We start from the raw sequence: 20,478 nt of genomic DNA on the forward strand, positions 1-20,478 counted from the left end.
AGAGAGACAGATACAGAGGGAGAGAGACAGATGCAGAGGGAGAAAGGGACAGTGATAGAGAGAGGGAGAGAGACAAACAGAGGGAGAAACAGAGACAGAGAAAGAGAGACAGACAGGGAGAGAAGGGGACGGCGAGATTATAGGAAAAACATTATATCTAATAATGTTGACAAAAGATAGAATTAAAAAGTAAAACTGGCTGTGTGCAAGAACTAATTTTGAAAGGAAAGATCAGGGGTTTTGTGTGAGTGTTTTGTGGGTGAGTGTTGGATCAATGATTGATATTTTCAAACTGAAGTGACATTTAATATTATTAAAAAAGATATTATTAAACACTTACAAACTTTAGAAGCAGGGGAAGTGGGATAGTGTGTGAGGGGACCTTGACAGAATCTCAGTAAACAATCCCCATTATCTGCTCAGTCCTGTATTGGGAATTTAGTGAGAGAGTTTAGGGGGCGATTGTTGATCAAAGTTTGATATTTTCAAACTGCAGTGACGTTCCCAGCAAGGGCAAGATTTACAGGTTCACAATTAACCAAGAATTGGATAAAAACATTTCTGTCCAAGGAGAAAGAGATGGTGTTAGAGACAGAGTCATGGAAAGAGGCAGAGAAAGAGGGAGAGGGTGAGGGAGAGAGAGATAGAGAGAGAAAGATGGGAAGAAACAGACATGAGAGGGAGAGACAGAGAGAGGATGAGACAAGTTGTAACAATCATTAACAATCCTCATTATCTGCCCAGTCCTGTTTTTGGAGTTTAGTGGGAGTGTTTTAGGGGTGAATGTTGGATCAGTGTTTCATATTTTCAAACTGCAGTGACAGTCCCAACAAGGCTGTTAAAGTATATAAGAGCAGGAAGGTTATGCTGGAACTGTATAACTCATTGCTTAAGCACCATAATGAGACCTCCCAGGGCAGGTACAGTGTGAGTTTAGATACAGAGTAAAGCAGTGGATTTAGAGAAGGAGGGAGAGACGGGCAGAAAGAGTGAGGAGATACGGGGAGGCAGGCAGATTGTAGGAGAAACTTTACATCTAACCACATGAAAAAATAAATAATTAAAAATATAAATGGACTGCACACTGAAAATACTGTCCGCACACAACAACTAAAGTCACACACCATCCTACCTTGCAACTATATCGTTATTCCTTCAGTGTTACTGGGTCAAAATCCTGGAACTCCCAACCTAACAGCTCTGTGGGTATACCTACACCACATGGACTACAGTGGTTCAAGATGGAGGCTCAACACCACCTTCTCAAGGGCCATTAGGAATGGGCAATAAATGCTGGCCTGGCCAGGAACGCACACATTCAACAAATAAATAAGGCAAATAAAAAATTGACACTGAGTCACTACACTACACGAGACGAACAAAAACCTGGTCAAAGAGGTTGGTTTGAGGGAGCGTCTTCAAAGCGGAAAGAGAGTTAGAGAGACGGAGAGGTTTAGGAAAGGAATTCCAGAGTTAGGGTCCTGGCAGCTTGAAGGCACAGACACCAATGGTGGGACCATTCAAATTGAGGATGCTCAAGAGGCCAGAATTAGAGGATCGCAGATATTGGTGGATTGTGGAGCTGGAGGAGATTGCAGAGATAGGGAGGGGTCATTTGTGGAAGACAGTTCCAAACTTCTACCACCCTTTGTATGTAGAAGTGTTTCTGAATTTCATCTTTGAAAGGGCTTTCGACTGATTTCTGATTTTTAGACTGTCCCCCCCGTCTGAGACTGTCCCCATTGAATACTCACAGGGCAGTACGAACGGGGTCAGATACAGAGTAAAGATCTATCTACCAATGCCAGACTCACTGTTCCTCTGTCTCTTTCTCCTCATCTCTCACTGCCTGCAACACCCTTTCTCTGTCTCTCTTTCTCCCTCTTCCCATCCTGAAAGCAAGAGGGAGAGATTGAGATAGTGTACAGATGGAGACAGAGATAGAGGGAGAAAAGTTGAGAGATAGACTTGGAAAGTGAGTAACAAAGAGAATAAATAGGGTTTCAGAGTAGAAGAGAGGGGAAGAGAGAGATAGAGATGGAGAGAGATTACCAGCAAGAGAGTTTACCAGAGATTACCTCTCTCAGTCCCTATCACTCCTTTCCAATTTGTTACCATCTCCATCTATTTTTCTCCTTCTCCCACGATGTTTGAAACTCCATGCATCTCGCTCGTATGTCTGTGTATACTGCAGTGAAGGGTTACATCAAATTATTATGGTTTACATTTTCTCTTTCAATCTAACTGAACAATCTCTCAGACTGTGAACAGAGGGGCCTTGGAGTGACTGTCCACTGGTTCCTGAGTGTAACAGGACAGGTGGATAAGGTGGTTAAGAAGGCTTAAGGAATACTTTCCTTTATTGGCCGATGTAGAGAATATAAGAGCAGGGAGGTTATGCTAGAACTGTATAAAACACTAGTTAGACCACAGCTAGAGTACTGTGTACAGTTCTGGTCACCACATTACAGGAAGGATGTGAACATACTAGAGAGGGTACAGAGGGGATTTACAGAGGATGTTGTCAGGAATGGAGAATTTTAACGATGAGTAAAGATTGGATAGGCTGGAATTGTTTTCTTTGGAACAGAGAAGGTTGAAGGGAAGATTTAATTGAGGTGTATACAATAATGACGGGCCTAGATAGAGTGGATAGGAAGGACCATTTCCCTTAACAGAGGGGTCAATAACCATGGGCATAGATTACAAGATTTCCACACCAATATCATGAGGCTGTGATGGCTTCCATGGTGGAATACCTTGCTGGATGTTTACAATGGAGCGTTTTCCTTCCTGAATATCAAAACTGGCCGCCTGGGCCCCAACTTCATCCACATTTCTCCCACTCGACCAATATTTCACTCTACATACCTATCCTTCTATGTTTGTGTACACAGCAATAAAGGATTACATCAAATGAATATATCTTACATTCTCCCTTTCAATCCACCCCAACAATCTCTGTCTCCAACCTTGTCCCTCTCAACAGCACTCTCTCTATCTGCATGTCTAAGCCTCTCTCCCTCTGTCTCCCTCTTAGTTTCAGAGATAGCAGGAGAGAGAGAGAGAGAGAGAGGAAGACAGAGAGAGACACAGAGAACAAACCCAGCTTCTCCAATCTATCCATGTAACTGAATTCCTTCATCGCTGGAAACATTCTTGTGAATCTTTTCTGCACCCTCTCGAATGCTGCCACATTCTTGCTAAAGTACGGTGTCCAGAATTGGACAATGCTCCAGTTGAAGGCAAACCAGCGCTTTACAAAGGTTATATTTTCTTGCTTTTGTATTCAATGTGTCTATTTATAATCTCACGATCCCTTTTGCCATTTAACCACTTTGCAGGAATGCCTGAATGGAAACAGCTTTTGACACATTTCCCAACACGTTTGCTAACACTTTTCAGGATGAAGCTAAATTCAACTCACAGATTCCAAGCGCCAAATTGAACTTTTGGGTAGAGCAGGTAACATTGATGAAATCCCAGATCTCTCTGTCCTGTCACCCATTCTAACATTGTACCATTTAGTTTATATCACTCAGTCTTCCTTCCAAAATGCATCACTTCACATTTCTCAGCATTGAAGTTAACCTTCCCTGTGTCTGTCCAATGATAGGTTGGATAGCAAGCTGGCAAGAGGACATAAAGTGTCTGCAAAGAGATTTCCATCAGTTCAATGAGTGAGCAAAAAATTGGCAGATGGAGTACAATGTGGGAAAATGTGAGCTTGTACACTTTAGCAGGAAGAATAAAAATCAGTATATTATTGAAATGGAGAGAGACTGCAGAACTGTACGGTACAGAGGGATCTGGGTGTCCTGGTACATGAATCACAAAATGTTACCGTGTAGCTACAGCGAGTGATTAGGAAGGCAAATGGAATGTTGTTGTTTATTGCAAGGTGAATAGAATATCAAAGTAGGGAAGTGTTGTTCCAGCTGTACAGGGCATAAGTTAGACGACGTCTGCAGGATTGTGGACACTTTTGGTCTCCTTACTGAAGAAATAATATAATTGCATTCGAAGTAGTTCAGAGAAGGTTCACTGGGCTGATTCCTGGGATGACGGGGTTATCTTATGAGGAAAGGTTGAACAGGTTGGGTCTATACCCAAGACAGAGAGAGAGACAGAAAGGGAGAAACAGAGAGACATAGACTGACAGGGTGACTGACAGAGAAAGTAGGATATTTGACAGGGGATATTGGAAGAGGAGGATGCAATTTAACCCCACAATTCTGTTCCTGCATTCAATGAGATCATGGCTGATCTGTGATCAATCTTTCACCATATATCCTGCCTTTGCCCCTTATCTCTTAATACCTTTGGTTAACAAGAACCTATCAATCACAGGTTTAAAAATTAATCAATAAGCCAGCATGAAATTTCCACAACCAACATCATGAGGGTGTGATGGATCCCACAGTGGAAGAGTTGGCTGAATATTTAAAATGGAGGCTATTCCTTCTGGATCATCAAAAGTGTCTGCCTGGGCCCCAACTTCATCTGCATTCCTCCCTCTCGGGATGTTTTTTTTCTCTCCATACCTATCTCAAATATGCTTGTGTACACAGCAGTGAAGGATTAAATCAAGTTAATATATCTTACATTATCCTCTTCATCCAACTCAACAATCTCTCTCTCTCTCCAAGTTTGTCCCTCTCTACAGCCCTCTCTATGCCTTCATATCTAACCCTCCATCCCTCTGTCTCTCTCCCTGTGTCAGTGATAGCAGAGAGAGAGACAGAGATAGAAGGAGAGGGAGGGAGTGACAGAGAGGGAAAGACAGATGGAGGGACAGAGAGAGAGAGACAGAGAGAGAGAGGGAGAGACAGAGTGAGTGGGAGAGATGGTGTAAGGGAGGCACAAATGGAGTCATGGAAAGAGACAGAGAGAGAGAGAGAGAAATGTAAACAGAGTCATGGACAGAGGGTGAGAAAGAGAGATAGGGAGAGACAGAGTAAAAGAAGAAGAGAGAGAGAGATGGAGAGGCAGAGAGAGGGAGAGACAGAGAGAGGGAGGGTGAGATGATGTGAGAGAGACAGAGGCATGGACAGAGGCAGAGAGAGAGAGAGGGAGAGACACTGAGAGACAGAGAGTGCCAGAGAGAGAGAAAGAAACAGAGAGGGAGGGAGAGAGAGAGAGAGAGGCAGAGACTGGGATTCAGAGGGTAACAGAGAGGGAGAGACTGGGATTCAGAGGGCAACAGAGAGGGAGAGACTGGGATTCAGAGGGTAACGGAGAGGGAGAGACTGGGATTCAGAGGATAATGGAGAGGGAGAGACTGGGATTCAGAGGGTAACAGAGGGAGAAGTTGAGATGAAGAGTGAAGATGGGAGAAAGACAAAGTCCAGTGTTCGTAACACATGGATAAAGAGGAACAGAGAGGTGAGACAGGGCTTGAGAGAGTAAAAGACAGAGGAAGGAGAGATAGAGATGGAGAGATTACCAGGAACATAAATCTCCAGCAATCTCTTCATGCTGATCACTCCTTGTCTCTGGATGTGGCAGGATTGCAGAGCTTAGGTCTGATCCATTGGTTATGGGATCGCTTAGCTCTGTCTATCGCATGCTGCTTACGCAGTTTGGCACGCAGATAGTCCTGGGTTGTAGCTTCACCAGGTTGACACCTCATTTTGAGGTATGCCTGGTGCTGCCCCTGGCATGCCCTCCTGCACACTTCACTGAATCGGGGTTGGTCTCCTGGCTTGATGGTAATGGTAGAGTGGGGGATATGCCGGGCCATGAGGTTACAGATTGTCTTTCTTTGTGTCTGTCTGTCTGTCTCTCGTTCCCTCCTCTCTCAGAACATCAGTCAGCCATTTTAGGTTTGTTCACGGTGGCCATTTTATGTTACAGCAGCACTGGGACATTTATTTCAGAGACTGACTCCTCACTAATGCAAGGTCAGTGCTTTAAACGTGACAAAGAAACGGGTCCTGGGGTTCAGTTGAATGTAGCTTCTCATCCCGAAAAGTGTTAGCAAACGTGTTTTTCAAATCAATTCCGCAACAACCTCAACAGGAGAAAAAAAACACCAACAAATGCAACAACAACCTCAGCAGGAGAAAAACACCAACAAATGCAACAACAACCTCAACGGGAGAAAAAAACACCAACAAATGCAACAACAACCTCAACGGGAGAAAAAAACACCAACAAATGGAACAATTACAACAGGAAAAGAACAGCTTCCCAAGGACTAAAAAATCCTAACAAATACAACAACTTCAGTAGGAGAAAAGCCGCTAACAAATTCAACATCATCAGAAAGGGAAAACACACCGATAAATAGGGCAGTGGCACAAGCTGTTGGAGGGACAGGAAATGGTTTACGAAGGGACAGAGTATCTGATCACACCCGGGATGGTGGAATTGAGTATTTACTAAATGGTAAGAGATTAGAAAGCGTAGATGTACAAAGCGACCTGGGTGTCCCCGTCAATAAGTCACTGAAAACTAACATGCAGGTGCAGAATGCAATTCAGAAGGCTAATGGGATGTTAGTCTTTATCACAAGAGGATTTGAGGACAGGAGTAGTGAAGTCTTGCTTCAATCACATATGACCTTGGTTCGATCGCACCTGGAGTACTGTGTGCAGTTTTGGTCCCCTTACCTTAGGAAGGATATTATTGCCAGAGAGGGAGTGCAATGAAGGTTCACCAGACTTGTTCCTGGGATGACGGGACTCTCCTATGGTGAGAGATTGGGGAAACTGAGACACAGAGAGAGAGATAGAGACAGGGAGAGGCAGAGAGACAGAGGCAGAGAGAGAGAAATGGTGTGAGAGAGACACAAACAGAGTCATGGACAGAGACATAGAGGAGGGACAGAGAGAGAGAGAGCAACAGACAGAGAGACACAAAGAGAGAGAGAAACAGAGAGAGAGAGACAGGAAGAGGTAGAGAGAGAGGCAGTGAGAGAGACAGAGAGAGAGGGAGAGGGAGACAGAGGGGGAGAGTGAGATAGAGGGGGTGTATGAGATAGAGGGGGAGTGTGAGATACAGGGGGAGTGTGAGATAGAGGGGGAGTGTGAGATAGAGGGGGAGTGTGAGATAGAGGGGGAGAGGCAGATCGAGGGGGAGAGTGAGATAGAGAGGGAGAGTGAGATCGAGGGGAAGAGTGAGATAGAAGGGGTGTGTGAGATCGAGGGGTGTGTGAGATCGAGGGGGTGTGTGAGATCGAGGGGGTGTGTGAGATCGAGGGGGTGTGTGAAATAGAGGGGGTGTGTGAAATAGAGGGGGTGTGTGAGATAGAAGGGAAGAGTGAGATAGAGGGGGAGAGTGAGATAGAGGGGGAGAGTGAGATAGAGGGGGTGTATGAGATAGAGGGGGTGTATGGGATAGAGGGGGAGAGTCAGATAGAGGGGGTGTGTGAGATAGAGGGGGAGAGGGAGATAGAGGGGGAGAGGGAGATAGAGGGGGTGAGGGAGATAGAGGGGGAGAGGGAGATAGAGGGGGAGAGGGAGATAGAGGGGGTGAGGGAGATAGAGGGGGTGAGGGAGATAGAGGGGGTGAGGGAGATAGAGGGGGGAGAGGGAGATAGAGATAGAGGGTGTGTGTCAGATAGAAGGGAAGAGTGAGATAGAGGGGGAGAGGGAGATAGAGGGGGAGAGTGAGATAGAGGGGGAGAGTGAGATAGAGGGGGTGTATGAGATAGAGGGGGAGAGTGAGATAGAGGGGGAGAGTGAGATAGAGGGGGTGTGTGAGATAGAGGGGGAGAGGGAGATAGAGGGGGGAGAGTGAGATAGCGGGGGAGAGGCAGATAGAGGGGGAGAGGGAGATAGAGGGGGAGAGGGAGATTGAGGGGGAAAGGGAGATAGAGGGGGGAGAGGGAGATAGAGATAGAGGGGGAGAGGGAGATAGAGGGGGGAGAGGGAGATCGAGGGGTAGAGACAGATAGAGGGAGAGAGCGAGATAGAGGGGGAGAGTGAGATAGAGGGGGAGAGACAGATAGAGGGGGAGAGACAGATAGAGGGGGAGAGACAGATAGAGGGGGAAAGTGAGAGAGGCAAAGATTGAGAGAGGGGAAGAGTGAGATCGAGGGGATGTGTGAGCGGGGGAGAGGGAGATAGAGGGGGGAGAGGGAGAGAGAGGGTGGAGACGGAGATAGAGGGGGAGAGATGGATGGGGTAGAGGGTGGTGAACCTGTGGAATTCTCTACCGCAGAAGGCAGTGGAGGCCAAGTCAATAAATATATTCATGGAGGAGAGAGATATATTTCTTAATGTCAAAGGGATCAAGGGGTATGGGGAGAAAGTGGGAACAGGGTACTGAATTAGACCATCGGTCATGATCTTTATTGAATGACCGAGCAGTCCCAAAGGGCCGAATGGCCTGCTCCTGCTCCTATTTTCTATGTTTCTGTGAGAGAGGCGGATTGAGAGAGGGAGAGATAGAGAGAGAAGGAGAAACAGAGAGACAAGGAGAGATAGAGATGGAGCGAGGTGACCCTGATATTCTCTCTCTCTCTCTCACACACACATCCAGACACACACAGACACATCCATAAAGGGACACACACACACACACAGACACACAGACAGACAGATTTTACAATCCACACTGATGTCAGTAAAAATGACCAACAGAACCTCAGTAACAATCCCCAGTGTCTGCCCAGTCCTGTAGAGAGACAGAGAGAGAGATAGGGCAGTGACAGAGAAAGACAGTGAAAGAAGGAGGACAAAACAGCTTGTCGGAGAAACTTTACATTTATTTGTGTTCCAACGATTTTATTAAAAGTTGAAAGGGACTGGACACTGGAAAAGCTGTCAACACACAACAACAACACTGAGAGACTTTAGATGTGAGGGAAGGGGAGACACACTTTAAAATCCACACTGATGTCAGTAAAAATCCCCAAACACAACCTCAGTAACAATCCCCATTATCTGCCCAGTCCTGTATTGTGGGTTTCTTCTTTGGCTTCCTTATCTCGAGAGACAATGGGTAAGTGCCTGGAGGTGGTCAGTGGTTTGTGGAGCAGCGCCTGGAGTGGCTATAAAGGCCAATTCTCGAGTGACAAGCTCTTCCACAGGTGCTGCAGAGAAATGTGATTGTCGGGGCTGTTACACAGTTGGCTCTTCCCTTGCGCCTCTGTCTTTTTTGTGGGTTTAGTGTGAGGGTTTGAGGGGGGAGGGTTGGATCAGTGTTTGATATTTTGAAACTGCAGGGAAAGAATGAAAGGTTTAAAATGAACTAAGAGATGTCTGAAAGCATTGCTGTGCTGGGATTAACATATCAACGGACTGGAAAAGTCAGGAAGGTCCTGTCCTGGGATTAACATATCAATGGACAGGAAGAGTCAGGAAGGTTCTGTCCTGGGATTAACATATCAATGGACAGGCTCCCTCCCCCGCCCCCGAGGCAGGACATTGAGAGACAGCCCAACAAGTCAGAGGCTCAAGGGGTGGAGTTTGCAAACAGCTCACTCAGGATATAAACTGGGTTTGAAGATCTCAGTTCCAATCACAAAACCAACCTTTCACTCTCTCTCCAGAGAGAGTGGACACATTCCCCAGTCTGATTCAGTGTGTGTGTCTGTGTATCTGTGTGTGTGCTCTCTCTGTCTCAATCTGGTTTATAACTGTGATTTGATTGTATTTGAATATTGCTGATTGTCTGTGTAACTGAGAGAGGAAACTCTGGGCTCTTGCTGTGCTATTTTGTTTAAATATGTCCTCGCTTTGTATTTTAATCCAATTTGTTTCTCCTTCTTTCCCCTGAGGAATTCTCATTCTGAAAACTGCACGGTGAAGGTGAAAAGAGGGAAAGTTTGGGACGAGGAATCCTTGGACAGGAGCTTCCTCCAGAGGGGATGGACTGAGGCCTTGTCCACAGGCTGCACCCAAAGGGCCCACGTGAGTTGTGTCTGTTTATTAGCCTGAGGTTTAATATCCTCTCTGGGGCCCACCTCGCAAGACTAAATGAAACATCGGAAAGGTGTAGCTGTATAAAGGCTTGTTATAATTCCCGAGTAATGCTGGTGTTTTGGGCAGTGCCGTGAATTTGAGGGTGAAATGAAATGTGCAGCAGTCATTTGAATTGACAGTGAGGTTCTGAGAATGGATTTCTCTGTCTCTCTGAATGAGAGTAATAGGAGGGAGAGAGACGCAGGAGAGTGAGGGAAACATGGAGGGAATCAGAGGGGGAGAGGAGGGGTTAGCCGGCTGTTATCACACTGCTGCTTGTGGGATCTTGCTGTGCACCAATGGCCTGCAACATTTCCAACATTGCAACAGTGACGACCACTTTAAAACATTAACTCTGAGCTTCAAAAGCTAGGAATTAAGTCACAAATGTGATAGTTTCTAAAGGCTTGTATTAATTCTAGAATAATCTGTGTGCTTTGGACAATGTTCTGAAGCTTTGCTGTTAAATAAAATGGACGGAGCCCATTTCAATTCATTTTACTGAAGTTCTGAGTTGAGATTTCTCTCTCTGTCTCTCTCCAGCTTTCTTTCCCTCTGTCTCTCTATTTAAACCTTTAATAGTTAAAAACATATCACACACTGCAATATGATTTGTTGTTGTTTTAAATGGTGAGACATAAATATTTCATAGCTTATTTCAACTAAGATCAGATACAAAATTGAGGGAAAAAAGCCCGATATGGACAGAGAGAGAGAGAGAGCAAGAGAGAGGGTCACAGGGGTGACTGAGATAGGAAGAGAGAGAGAGATACAGAGACACGGAGAGAGATAAAGAGACAGACACACAGACACACACTGGTGGAGGGAACTGTCTGAACCATTTTAGCCTCTGCTTTATTAACTGATTTGTTTGTATTTGGGTGTTGCTGAGAGATTATCTGTGTAACCGAGGGAAATTGCTGGGCTCTTGCTGTGCTATTTTGTTTAACAATGCCTTTTAATCAATTTTCTCTCTCTCCCTCTTGCCTTCAGGAATTTTCATTCTGAAAACTGCACCGTGAAGGTGAAAAGAGGGAAAGTCTGGGACGAGGAATCCTTGGACAGGAGCTTCCTCCAGAGGGGATGGACTGAGGCCTTGTCCACAGGCTGCACCCAAAGGGCCCACGTGAGTTGTGTCTGTTTATTAGCCTGAGGTTTAATTTCCTCTCTGGGGCCCTGGGTTAACCATTTCATGTTGGATTGGGGCTCCTGGTGTTTTATACAGATTGAAAGCCTGGGGTTAAAGGAGCAGCCCCAGGAGGGAGTCCCATTTGCCCCTTGCTCCTTCCAGCCCTGTCTGTGAGGTTTGCTGGTGTTTTGGTCAATGCTTTGAAGCTAACAGTGAAATAAGATGCACGGTGCCCATTTTAATTCATTTTACTGTAGGTCTGAGCTTTCTCTCTGTCTCCACATTCTTTCCCTGTGTCTCTATCTCCCCCCATGCTTTCTCTTCTCTGTCTCGGTTTCACACTCACCTTCTCCAATTAAACCTTTAATAAATTTTAATAAAAACATGCCACACACAGCAATGAGATTTGTCGTTATTTGAAATGGTGAGACAAAATCAGCAGCTTGTTCCCAGTTTAAAGAGGGAGTTTAGCCCTTTCTGGGGACTGAAATCTAGCTATTATCACATTGCAGCTTGCGGGATCTTGCTGTGCATCTCGTGCCCTTAAGCATTTTTCTGCACAGCAATGAGGACACTTTAAAATTCAGCTTCCTGAGGGTGTAGTATGGATTTCTCTGTTTTCTCTCCATCTTCCTCTGCTTCTCTCTCCCCTGCACTTTCTCTATTTTAACCATTAATCAATAGGTGCCACAATGTGTGCACAGCAAGATCCCACATATGATAATATGCAGATAATGTGTTTTCAGTGATGTAAGTTTCGGGATCGCAGAGGGAGGGACTTTCCTGCAGCGGCTAAGTGGTTAGTACCGCAGCCTCACAGCTCCAGCAACCCAGGTTGGGTTCTGGGTACTGCCTGTGCGGAGTTTGCAAGTTCTCCGTGTGGGTTTCCTCCGGGTGCTCTGGTTTCCTGCCACATGTCAAAGACTTGCGGGTTGATGGGTAAATTGGCCATTATAAAAATTGCCCCTCGTGTAGGTAGGTGGTCGGAGAATTGAGGGATGGTGGGGATGTGAGAGGGGGAAAAATGGCATGAATGTAGGATTAGGATAAATGGATGGCTGATAGTCAGCGTTGGGCCGAAGGGCCTGTTTTAGTGCTGTATCTCTCGATAAATCGAATGTGATGTGTGGTTATTTTAAACGGTGACAGAAACATTTCAGCGGACGTTTCAATCTAGATTAAATCCCAGATCGAGAGAAAAAGAAACAGATGTGGACGGGGTGCAGGGGGGAGGGAGCAGGAGAAAGACAGGGAGAGGGGTGTTCGAGATTTTCAAACTGCAGGAATGTCCCTCCCTCTGGGATCTCAAAACTTACGTCACTAAAAACAGATTATCTGCATATTAGCATATTGTTGCCTTTGGGATCTTGCTGTGCACAGATTGCCGACATGTTTCCTGCATTGCAACAGTGAGGACCACTTTAAAAATTAGTTCATTGATTCTCAACTGCTGCTGAGGGCCAATAATTACAAGAGCTGAACGTGAAGCTGTATAAAGGCTTGTGAAAAGTATAAAGATGGAGTTCAGCATTTTCAGAGGACTGTGAGAGGATATCTGGCTATGATCACATTGTGGGATCCTGCTGTGCATACATTCCCTGCATCAATTCTTACATTACAACAGGTGGAGAAAGAGAAACAGCTGGAGGTGGCAGGTTAAACAGAGAGAGAGCGAGAGAGAGAGAGAGAGAGACAGGAGGAGTCTGGATGAGGGAGGGAAGGCAGAGAAAGATGGAGAAAGACAGAGAGAGAGCGAAATCCACACTCAAAATCTTGGTAAACTGAATTTTGAAGTGTCACCATTGCTAGGATCTTGCTGTGCACAGCTTGCCTGCAGAATTCCCTGCATTGTGACAGTGACTGCATTTTAGAAGTTAATTCATTGTGTGCAAAGCTCTCCTGAAGGCCTGGAATTTAAGTCCGGAGCTTGAAGCCGGTACAATTCCCGAATAATGCTGGTGTTTTGGGCAGTGCCGTGAATTTCTCTCTCTCTCTCTCCATCTGTCTCTCTGAATGAGAGTAACAGGAGGGAGAGAGATGCAGGAGAGTGAGGGAATCAGAGGGGGAGAGAGGGGTAGCCGGCTGTAAGCACACTGCTGCTTGTGGGATCTTGCTGTGCATCAATGGCCGACAGCATTTCCAACGTTGCAACAGTGACGACCACTTTAAAAATTAATTCATTGAGTGTCAAATACTTCTGTGAATCAGCAATGAAATGGGTGAAATGTGAAGGTTTGTAAAGGCTTGTTCTCATTCCCGAATATTGCTGGTGTTGGAGGCTGTGGGCTGAATTTGACAGTGAAATGAAACACCGGGGGACCATTTGAATTCAGATTTTCAGGAATGGGAATGTGGATTTCTCTCTCTATCCTTCTACAGGAGAGGGGATGGGGGTCACCAGTGTTTGTGTGCTTTTACAATGAGGCAGAAACAGATGTCGAGAGACACACAGAGAAATAGAGAGAGAGAGAGAGAGACAGCAGGAAATGACAGGGTAAAAACATCTACACTTCCCAGTCTCTGGCTCTGTGTCAGGGGATGTGTTTGTAAGTCACTGAGAGATTGTTTTATGTTAGTGAGTTTGAGAGAGAGTCCTGGGCTCTTGCTGTGTTTTATTTCTGTGCAAAAATGCTTTGCTTTGTTTGAATCAATTTTATTTCTCTTATTCCCAAGGAGAATATTTTCGGAAGCTGCAGCTATGATGATGCAGAGGGAGAATCTTTTAGCCACGTGGAATTCTCCGACAAGAGCTTCAACCGGAGAGGGAAAGTAATAATAAAAATATATTTGTCATTGTCAAATTAATTTCTAGATCCAGAAAAGAAGACTGTGTGATTTCGGGACTGATAGAAAAACAAAGTGCTGGAAATGCTCAGTATTTCCAGCACGGTTTTTATTTCAGATTTCCAGCATCCTCAGTATTTTGATTTTGTGTTTTTGGGGGTCTGTGGATTTTATTTATACCACAAGGGAGGGGGCTGGATGGTGCTCCAAAGGGAATAGTTTGGGAATCGCTGCTCCAGAACAGTCAATGTAATCCCATAGATTTCCCTCTCTCCATCTCTTGCTGCAACTTGTTCCCTGCACCTTCCTCTTTGTTCCTAACTCTGTTTCTTCACATCTTTAAATCCCTATCTCTGTTTCTCTCAACATCCTTTCTATCTCTGCCTCTCTCTGGAGTCTCACAAGTTTCCATTGTCACTCTCTTTCTGCGACTCTCTATATCTTTATCTGTCTCTCTCTCACTCCATTTCTTCTCTCACTGACTTCCAAATCCCTGAATCTTTCCATCTCTGCTCCTCCTTTCCTGCAAGATTATCTTTGCATTTCCCTCCCACCTGTCCCGGGACAACCCTCTCTATTCTGTGAACACATCTTACTTGGTATCTCTGCCCCTCCACATCTTTCCGTCTCTGGAGGGAGGGAAATGCAGGGAGGGAAATGCAGAGATAATCTTGCAGGAAAGGAGGAGCAGAGATGGAAAGATTCAGGGATTTGGAAGTCAGTGAGAGAAGAAATGGAGTGAGAGAGAGACAGAGATAGATGGAGAGAGAGGGTGTGACAGAGAGACAGAGAGAGAAACAGAGAGAGAAGGACAGAGAGGGAGTGACAGACAGGGAAAGGCAGTTGGAGGGACAGAGACAGAGACAGAGAGAGAAGGAGAGAGATGGACTGACAGGGAGGAAAAGACAGATGGAGGGACAGAGTGGGAGACAGAGAGAGAAGGAGACAGATGGAGTGACAGGGAGGGAAGGACAGATGTAGATTTGGAGGGTTAGAGAAAGAGACAGAGATAGAAGGACAGAGAGGGAGTGTCAGAAAGGGAAAGAGAGATGGAGAGATAGAGGGATAGAGAGAGAGACAGAGATAGATGGAGAGAGAGGGTGTGACAGAGAGACAGAGAGAGAGGCAGAGACGGAGAGAGAAGGAGAGAGTGGGAGAGAAACAGAGGCAAAGGCAGTTGGAGAGACAGAGAGAGAGAGAAGCAGAGATGGAAGGAGAGAGAAGGAGTGACAAGGAGGGAATGACAGATGGAAAGGCAGAGAGAGGGAGAGACAGAGAAAGAAGGAGAGAGAGGGAGAGACAGAGAGGGAGAGACAGAGAGGGAAAGACAGATGGAGGGATAGAGAGAGAGACAGAGATAAAAGGAGAGAGAGGGAGAGATAGAGGGAAAGACAGATGGAGGGACAGAGAGAGAGACAGAGAGAGAGGGAGAGACAGAGAGAAGGAGAAAGGGAGTGACAGAGAGGCAAAGACAGATGGAGGGACAGAGAGAGAGACAGAGATAGAAGGAGAGAAATGGAGAAACAGAGAGGGAAAGACTGATGGAGGGACAGAGAGAGAGACAGAGAGAGAGAGACAGAGATAGAAGGACAGGGAGGGCAGGACAGATGGAGGGACAGACAGAGAGACAGAGATAGAAGGAGAGAAATGGAGAAACAGACAGGGAAAGACTGATGGAGGGACAGAGAGAGAGACAGAGTGAAGCAGAGACAGAGATAGAAGGACAGAGACAGAGAGGGAAAGACAAATGGAGGAACAGAGAGAGAGACAGAGAGAGAGAGAGACAGAGATAGAAGGACATGGAGGGCAGGACAGATGGAGGGACAGACAGAGAGACAGAGATAGAAGGAGAGAAATGGAGAAACAGACAGGGAAAGACTGATGGAGGGACAGAGAGAGAGAGACAGAGTGAAGCAGAGACAGAGACAGAAGGACAGAGACAGAGAGGGAAAGACAAATGGAGGAACAGAGAGAGAGACAGAGAGAGAGACAGACAGAGATAGAAGGACATGGAGGGCAGGACAGATGGAGGGACAGACAGAGAGACAGAGATAGAAGGAGAGAAATGGAGAAACAGACAGGGAAAGACTGATGGAGGGACAGAGAGAGAGACAGAGTGAAGCAGATAGAAGGACAGAGACAGAGAGGGAAAGACAAATGGAGGAACAGAGAGAGATACAGAGAGAGAGAGACAGAAACAGAAGGACAGGGAGGGCAGGACAGATGGAGGGACAGACAGAGAGACAGAGAGAGAGAGACAGGGATAGAAGGAGAGAGAGGGAAGGACAGATGGAGGGACAGAGTGAGGGACAGAGAGAGAAGGAGAGAGATGGAGTGACAGGGAGGGTCGGATAGATGGAGGGATAGAGCGACAGAGACAGAGATAGAAGGACAGAGAGGGAGAGACAGAGAGGGAGGCAGAGACAGGGAGAGAAGGAGAGAGAGGGAGAGACAGAAAGGGAAAGGCTGTTGGAGAGACAGAGAGAGCGAGACAGAGGGAGAGGCAGAGACAGAGATAGAAGGAGAGAGAGGGAGTGTCAGGGGGTGGGGAAGGCAGATGAAGAGACAGAGAGAGAGACAGAGAGAGAGGGAGAGAGAGGGAGCGACAAGGAGGGAAAGAGAGATGGAGGGACAGAGTGAGAGACAGAGAGAGAAGGAGAGAGATGGAGTGACAGGGAGGGAAGGATAGATGGAGGGATAGAACGAGAGAGAGAGATAGAAGGAGAGAGAGGGAGTGACAGGGAGGGAAAGAGAGATGGAGGGACAGAGTGAGAGACAGAGAGAGAAGGAGAGAGATGGAGTGACAGGGAGGGAAGGACAGAAGGAGGGATAGAGAGAGAGTGGCAGAGATAGAAGGAGAGAGAGGGAGTGATCCGGGGGAGACTGATGGAGAGATGGAGAGAGAGAGAGACAAAAAGAGAGAAGGAAAGAGTGGGAGCGACATAGATAGAAAGAGAGATGGAGAGACAGAGATGGACGGAGAGAGAGCGAGTGACAGGGAGGGAAAGACAGATGGAGAGACAGAGAGAGATAGGAGAGAGAGGGAAAGACAGATGGAGATTCAGAGATAGAAGGAGAGAGAGGGAGTGACAGAGAGGGAAAGACAGATGGAGGGACAGAGGGAGACAGAGAAAGAAGGAGAGAGTGGGACAGAGAGGGAGGGTTAAAGAAAGAAGGAAAAATGTTTGAAACCATTGCTATCCTGGGAGTGAGGGAGGAAGGGAGAGATGGTGTCATAGAGACACAGACAGCGTTATGGACTGAGGCAGAGAAAGAGAGGGAGAGAGGGAGAGAGAGAGATAGAATTAGAGAGAGACGGTGACAGGGAGGGAATGACAGATGGAGGGACAGAGAGAGAGAAGGAGAGAGGGAGTGACAGAGAGGGAAAGACAGATGGAGGGACAGTGAGAGAGACAGAGATACAGAGTGAGGGAAAGGCAGAGATGGTGTGAGAGAAACACAGTAGAGCCATGGACAGAGGCACAGAAAGAGAGAGAGTAACAGAGAGAGAGACAGACAGACTGAAAGAGAGAGAGAGAGAGAAAGAGAGAGATAGAGACACAGAGAGAGAAACAGAGAGAGAGGGAGCAGCAGTGTGAGAGAGAGAGACAGAGACAATGATAGCGAAAGACAACGAGAGTGAGAGATGGGGAGAGAGAGATAGAGGGGGGAGAGAGAGATAGAGACACAGAGAGAGAAACAGAGAGAGAGGGAGCGGCAGTGAGAGAGAGAGAGACAGCGACAATGATAGCGAAAGACAACGAGAGAGAGAGATGGCGAGAGAGATAGAGGGGGTAAAGAGAGATCGGGGGGTAAAGAGAGATCGAGGGGGAGAGAGATCAACGTGGAGAGAGAGAGAGGGGGGAGAGAGAGAGGGGGAGAGGGAGTGTGAGGGGGAGAGGGAGATAGAGGGGTGAGACAAATAGAGGGGGGAGAGTGAGATAGAGGGGTGAGAATGAGATAGAGGGGGTGTGTGAGATAGAGGGGGTGTGTGAGATAGAGGGGGTGTGTGAGATAGAGGGGGTGTATGAGATAGAGGGGGAGAGGCAGATAGAGGGGGAGAGGCAGATAGAGGGGGAGAGGGAGATAGAGGGGGAGAGTGAGATAGAGGGGGAGAGTGAGATCGAGGGGGAGAGTGAGATCGAGGGGGAGAGTGAGATCGAGGGGGTGTGTGAGATAGAGGGGGTGTGTGAGATAGAGGGGGTGTGTGAGATAGAGGGGGTGTGTGAGATAGAGGGGGTGTGTGAGATAGAGGGGGTGTATGTGATAGAGGGGGTGTGTGAGATAGAGGGGGTTTGTGAGATAGAGGGGGTGTGTGAGATAGAGGGGAAGAGTGAGATATAGGGGGTGTGTGTGAGATAGAGGGGGCGTGTAAGATAGAGGGGGCGTGTGAGATAGAGGGGGTGTATGAGATAGAGGGGAAGAGTGAGATAGAGGGGAAGAGTGAGATAGAGGGGAAGAGTGAGATAGAGGGGGTGTGTGAGATAGAGGGGGTGTGTGAGATAGAGGGGGTGTGTGAGATAGAGGGGGGAGAGACAGATAGAGGGAGAGAGTGAGATAGAGGGAGAGAGTGAGATAGAGGGGGAGAGACAGATAGAGGGGGAGAGTGAGAGAGGGGAAGAGTGAGAGAGGGGAAGAGTGAGATCGAGGGGATGTGTGAGAGGGGGAGAGGGAGATAGAGGGGCAGAGGGAGATAGAGGGGGAGATGGAGATAGGGGGGGAGAGAGAGCAGGAGAGGGAGATAGAGGGGGAGAGGGAGAGAGAGCGGGAGAGGGAAATAGAGGGGGTGTGTGAGATAGAGGGAGTGTGTGAGATAGAGGGAGTGTGTGAGATAGAGGGGGTGTGTGAGATAGAGGGGGTGTGTGAGATAGAGGGGAAGAGTGAGATAGAGCGGGTGTGTGAGATAGAGGGGGTGTGTGAGATAGAGGGGATGTGTGAGATAGAGGGGAAGAGTGAGATAGAGGGGGTGTGTGAGATAGAGGGGAAGAGTGAGATAGAGCGGGTGTGTGAGATAGAGGGGGTGTGTGAGATAGAGGGGGGAGAGACAGATAGAGGGAGAGAGTGAGATAGAGGGAGTGAGTGAGATAGAGGGGGAGAGACAGATAGAGGGGGAGAGACAGATAGAGGGGGAGAGTGAGAGAGGGGAAGAGTGAGATTGAGGGGAAGAGTGAGATCGAGGGGATGTGTGAGAGGGGGAGAGGGAGATAGAGGGGCAGAGGGAGATAGAGGGGGAGACGGAGATAGGGGGGAGAGAGAGCAGGAGAGGGAGATAGAGGGGGGAGAGGGAGAGAGAGCGGGAGAGGGAAATAGAGGGGGTGTGTGAGATGGAGGGGGGAGAGACAGATAGAGGGAGAGAGTGAGATAGAGGGAGAGAGACAGATAGAGGGGGAGAGACAGATAGAGGGGGAGAGACATATAGAGGTGGAGAGTGAGAGAGGGGAAGAGTGAGAGAGGGGAAGAGTGAGATTGAGGGGATGTGTGAGCGGGGGAGAGGGAGATAGAGGGGCAGAGGGTGATACAGGGGGGAGACGGAGATAGAGGGGGGGAGAGGGAGAGAGAGCGGGAGAGGGAGTGAGAGCGGGAGATAGAGGGGGGAGAGGGAGATAGAGGGGGATAGGTAGATAGAGGGTGGAGATGGAGATAGAGGGGGAGAGATGGATGGGGTAGAGGGTGGTGAACCTGTGGAATTCTCTACCGCAGAAGGCAGTGGTGGCCAAGTCATTTAATATATTCATGGAGGAGAGAGATATATTTCTTAATGTCAAAGGGATCAAGGGGTATGGGGAGAAAGTGGGAACAGGGTACTGAATTAGACCATCGGTCATGATCTTTATTGAATGACGGAGCAGGCCCAAAGGGTCGAATGGCCTACTCCTGCTCCTATTTTCTATGTTTCTATGAGAGAGGTGGATTGAGAGAGGGAGAGATAGAGAGAGAAGGAGAAACAGAGAGAGGAGAGATAGAGATGGAGCGAGGTGACCCTGATATTCTCTCTCTCTCTCTCTCACACACATCCAGACACACACAGACACATACATAAAGGGACACACACACACACACACACACAGATTTTACAATCCACACTGATGTCAGTAAAAATGACCAACAGAACCTCAGTAACAATCCCCAGTGTCTGCCTTGTCCTGAGAGAGACAGAGAGAGAGATAGGGCAGTGACAGAGAAAGACAGTGAAAGAAGGAGGACAAAACAGCTTGTCGGAGAAAATTTACATTTCTTTGTGTTCCACAGATTTTATTAAAAGTTGAAAGGGACTGGACACTGGAAAAGCTGTCAACACACAACAACAACACTGAGAGACTTTAGATGTGAGGGAAGGGGAGACACACTTTAAAATCCACACTGATGTCAGTAAAAATCCCCAAACACAACCTCAGTAACAATCCCCATTATCTGCCCAGTCCTGTATTGTGGGTTTCTTCTTTGGCCTCCTTATCTCGAGAGACAATGGGTAAGTGCCTGGAGGTGGTCAGTGGTTTGTGGAGCAGCGCCTGGAGTGGCTATAAAGGCCAATTCTAGAGTGACAAGCTCTTCCACAGGTGCTGCAGAGAAATTTGATTGTCGGGGCTGTTACATAGTTGGCTCTTCCCTTGCGCCTTTCTTTTTTGTGGGTTTAGTGTGAGGATTTGAAGGGGG

This window comes from Heterodontus francisci, unplaced genomic scaffold, assembly GCF_036365525.1.
Source record: "Heterodontus francisci isolate sHetFra1 unplaced genomic scaffold, sHetFra1.hap1 HAP1_SCAFFOLD_166, whole genome shotgun sequence".
Taxonomy (NCBI): domain Eukaryota; kingdom Metazoa; phylum Chordata; class Chondrichthyes; order Heterodontiformes; family Heterodontidae; genus Heterodontus; species Heterodontus francisci.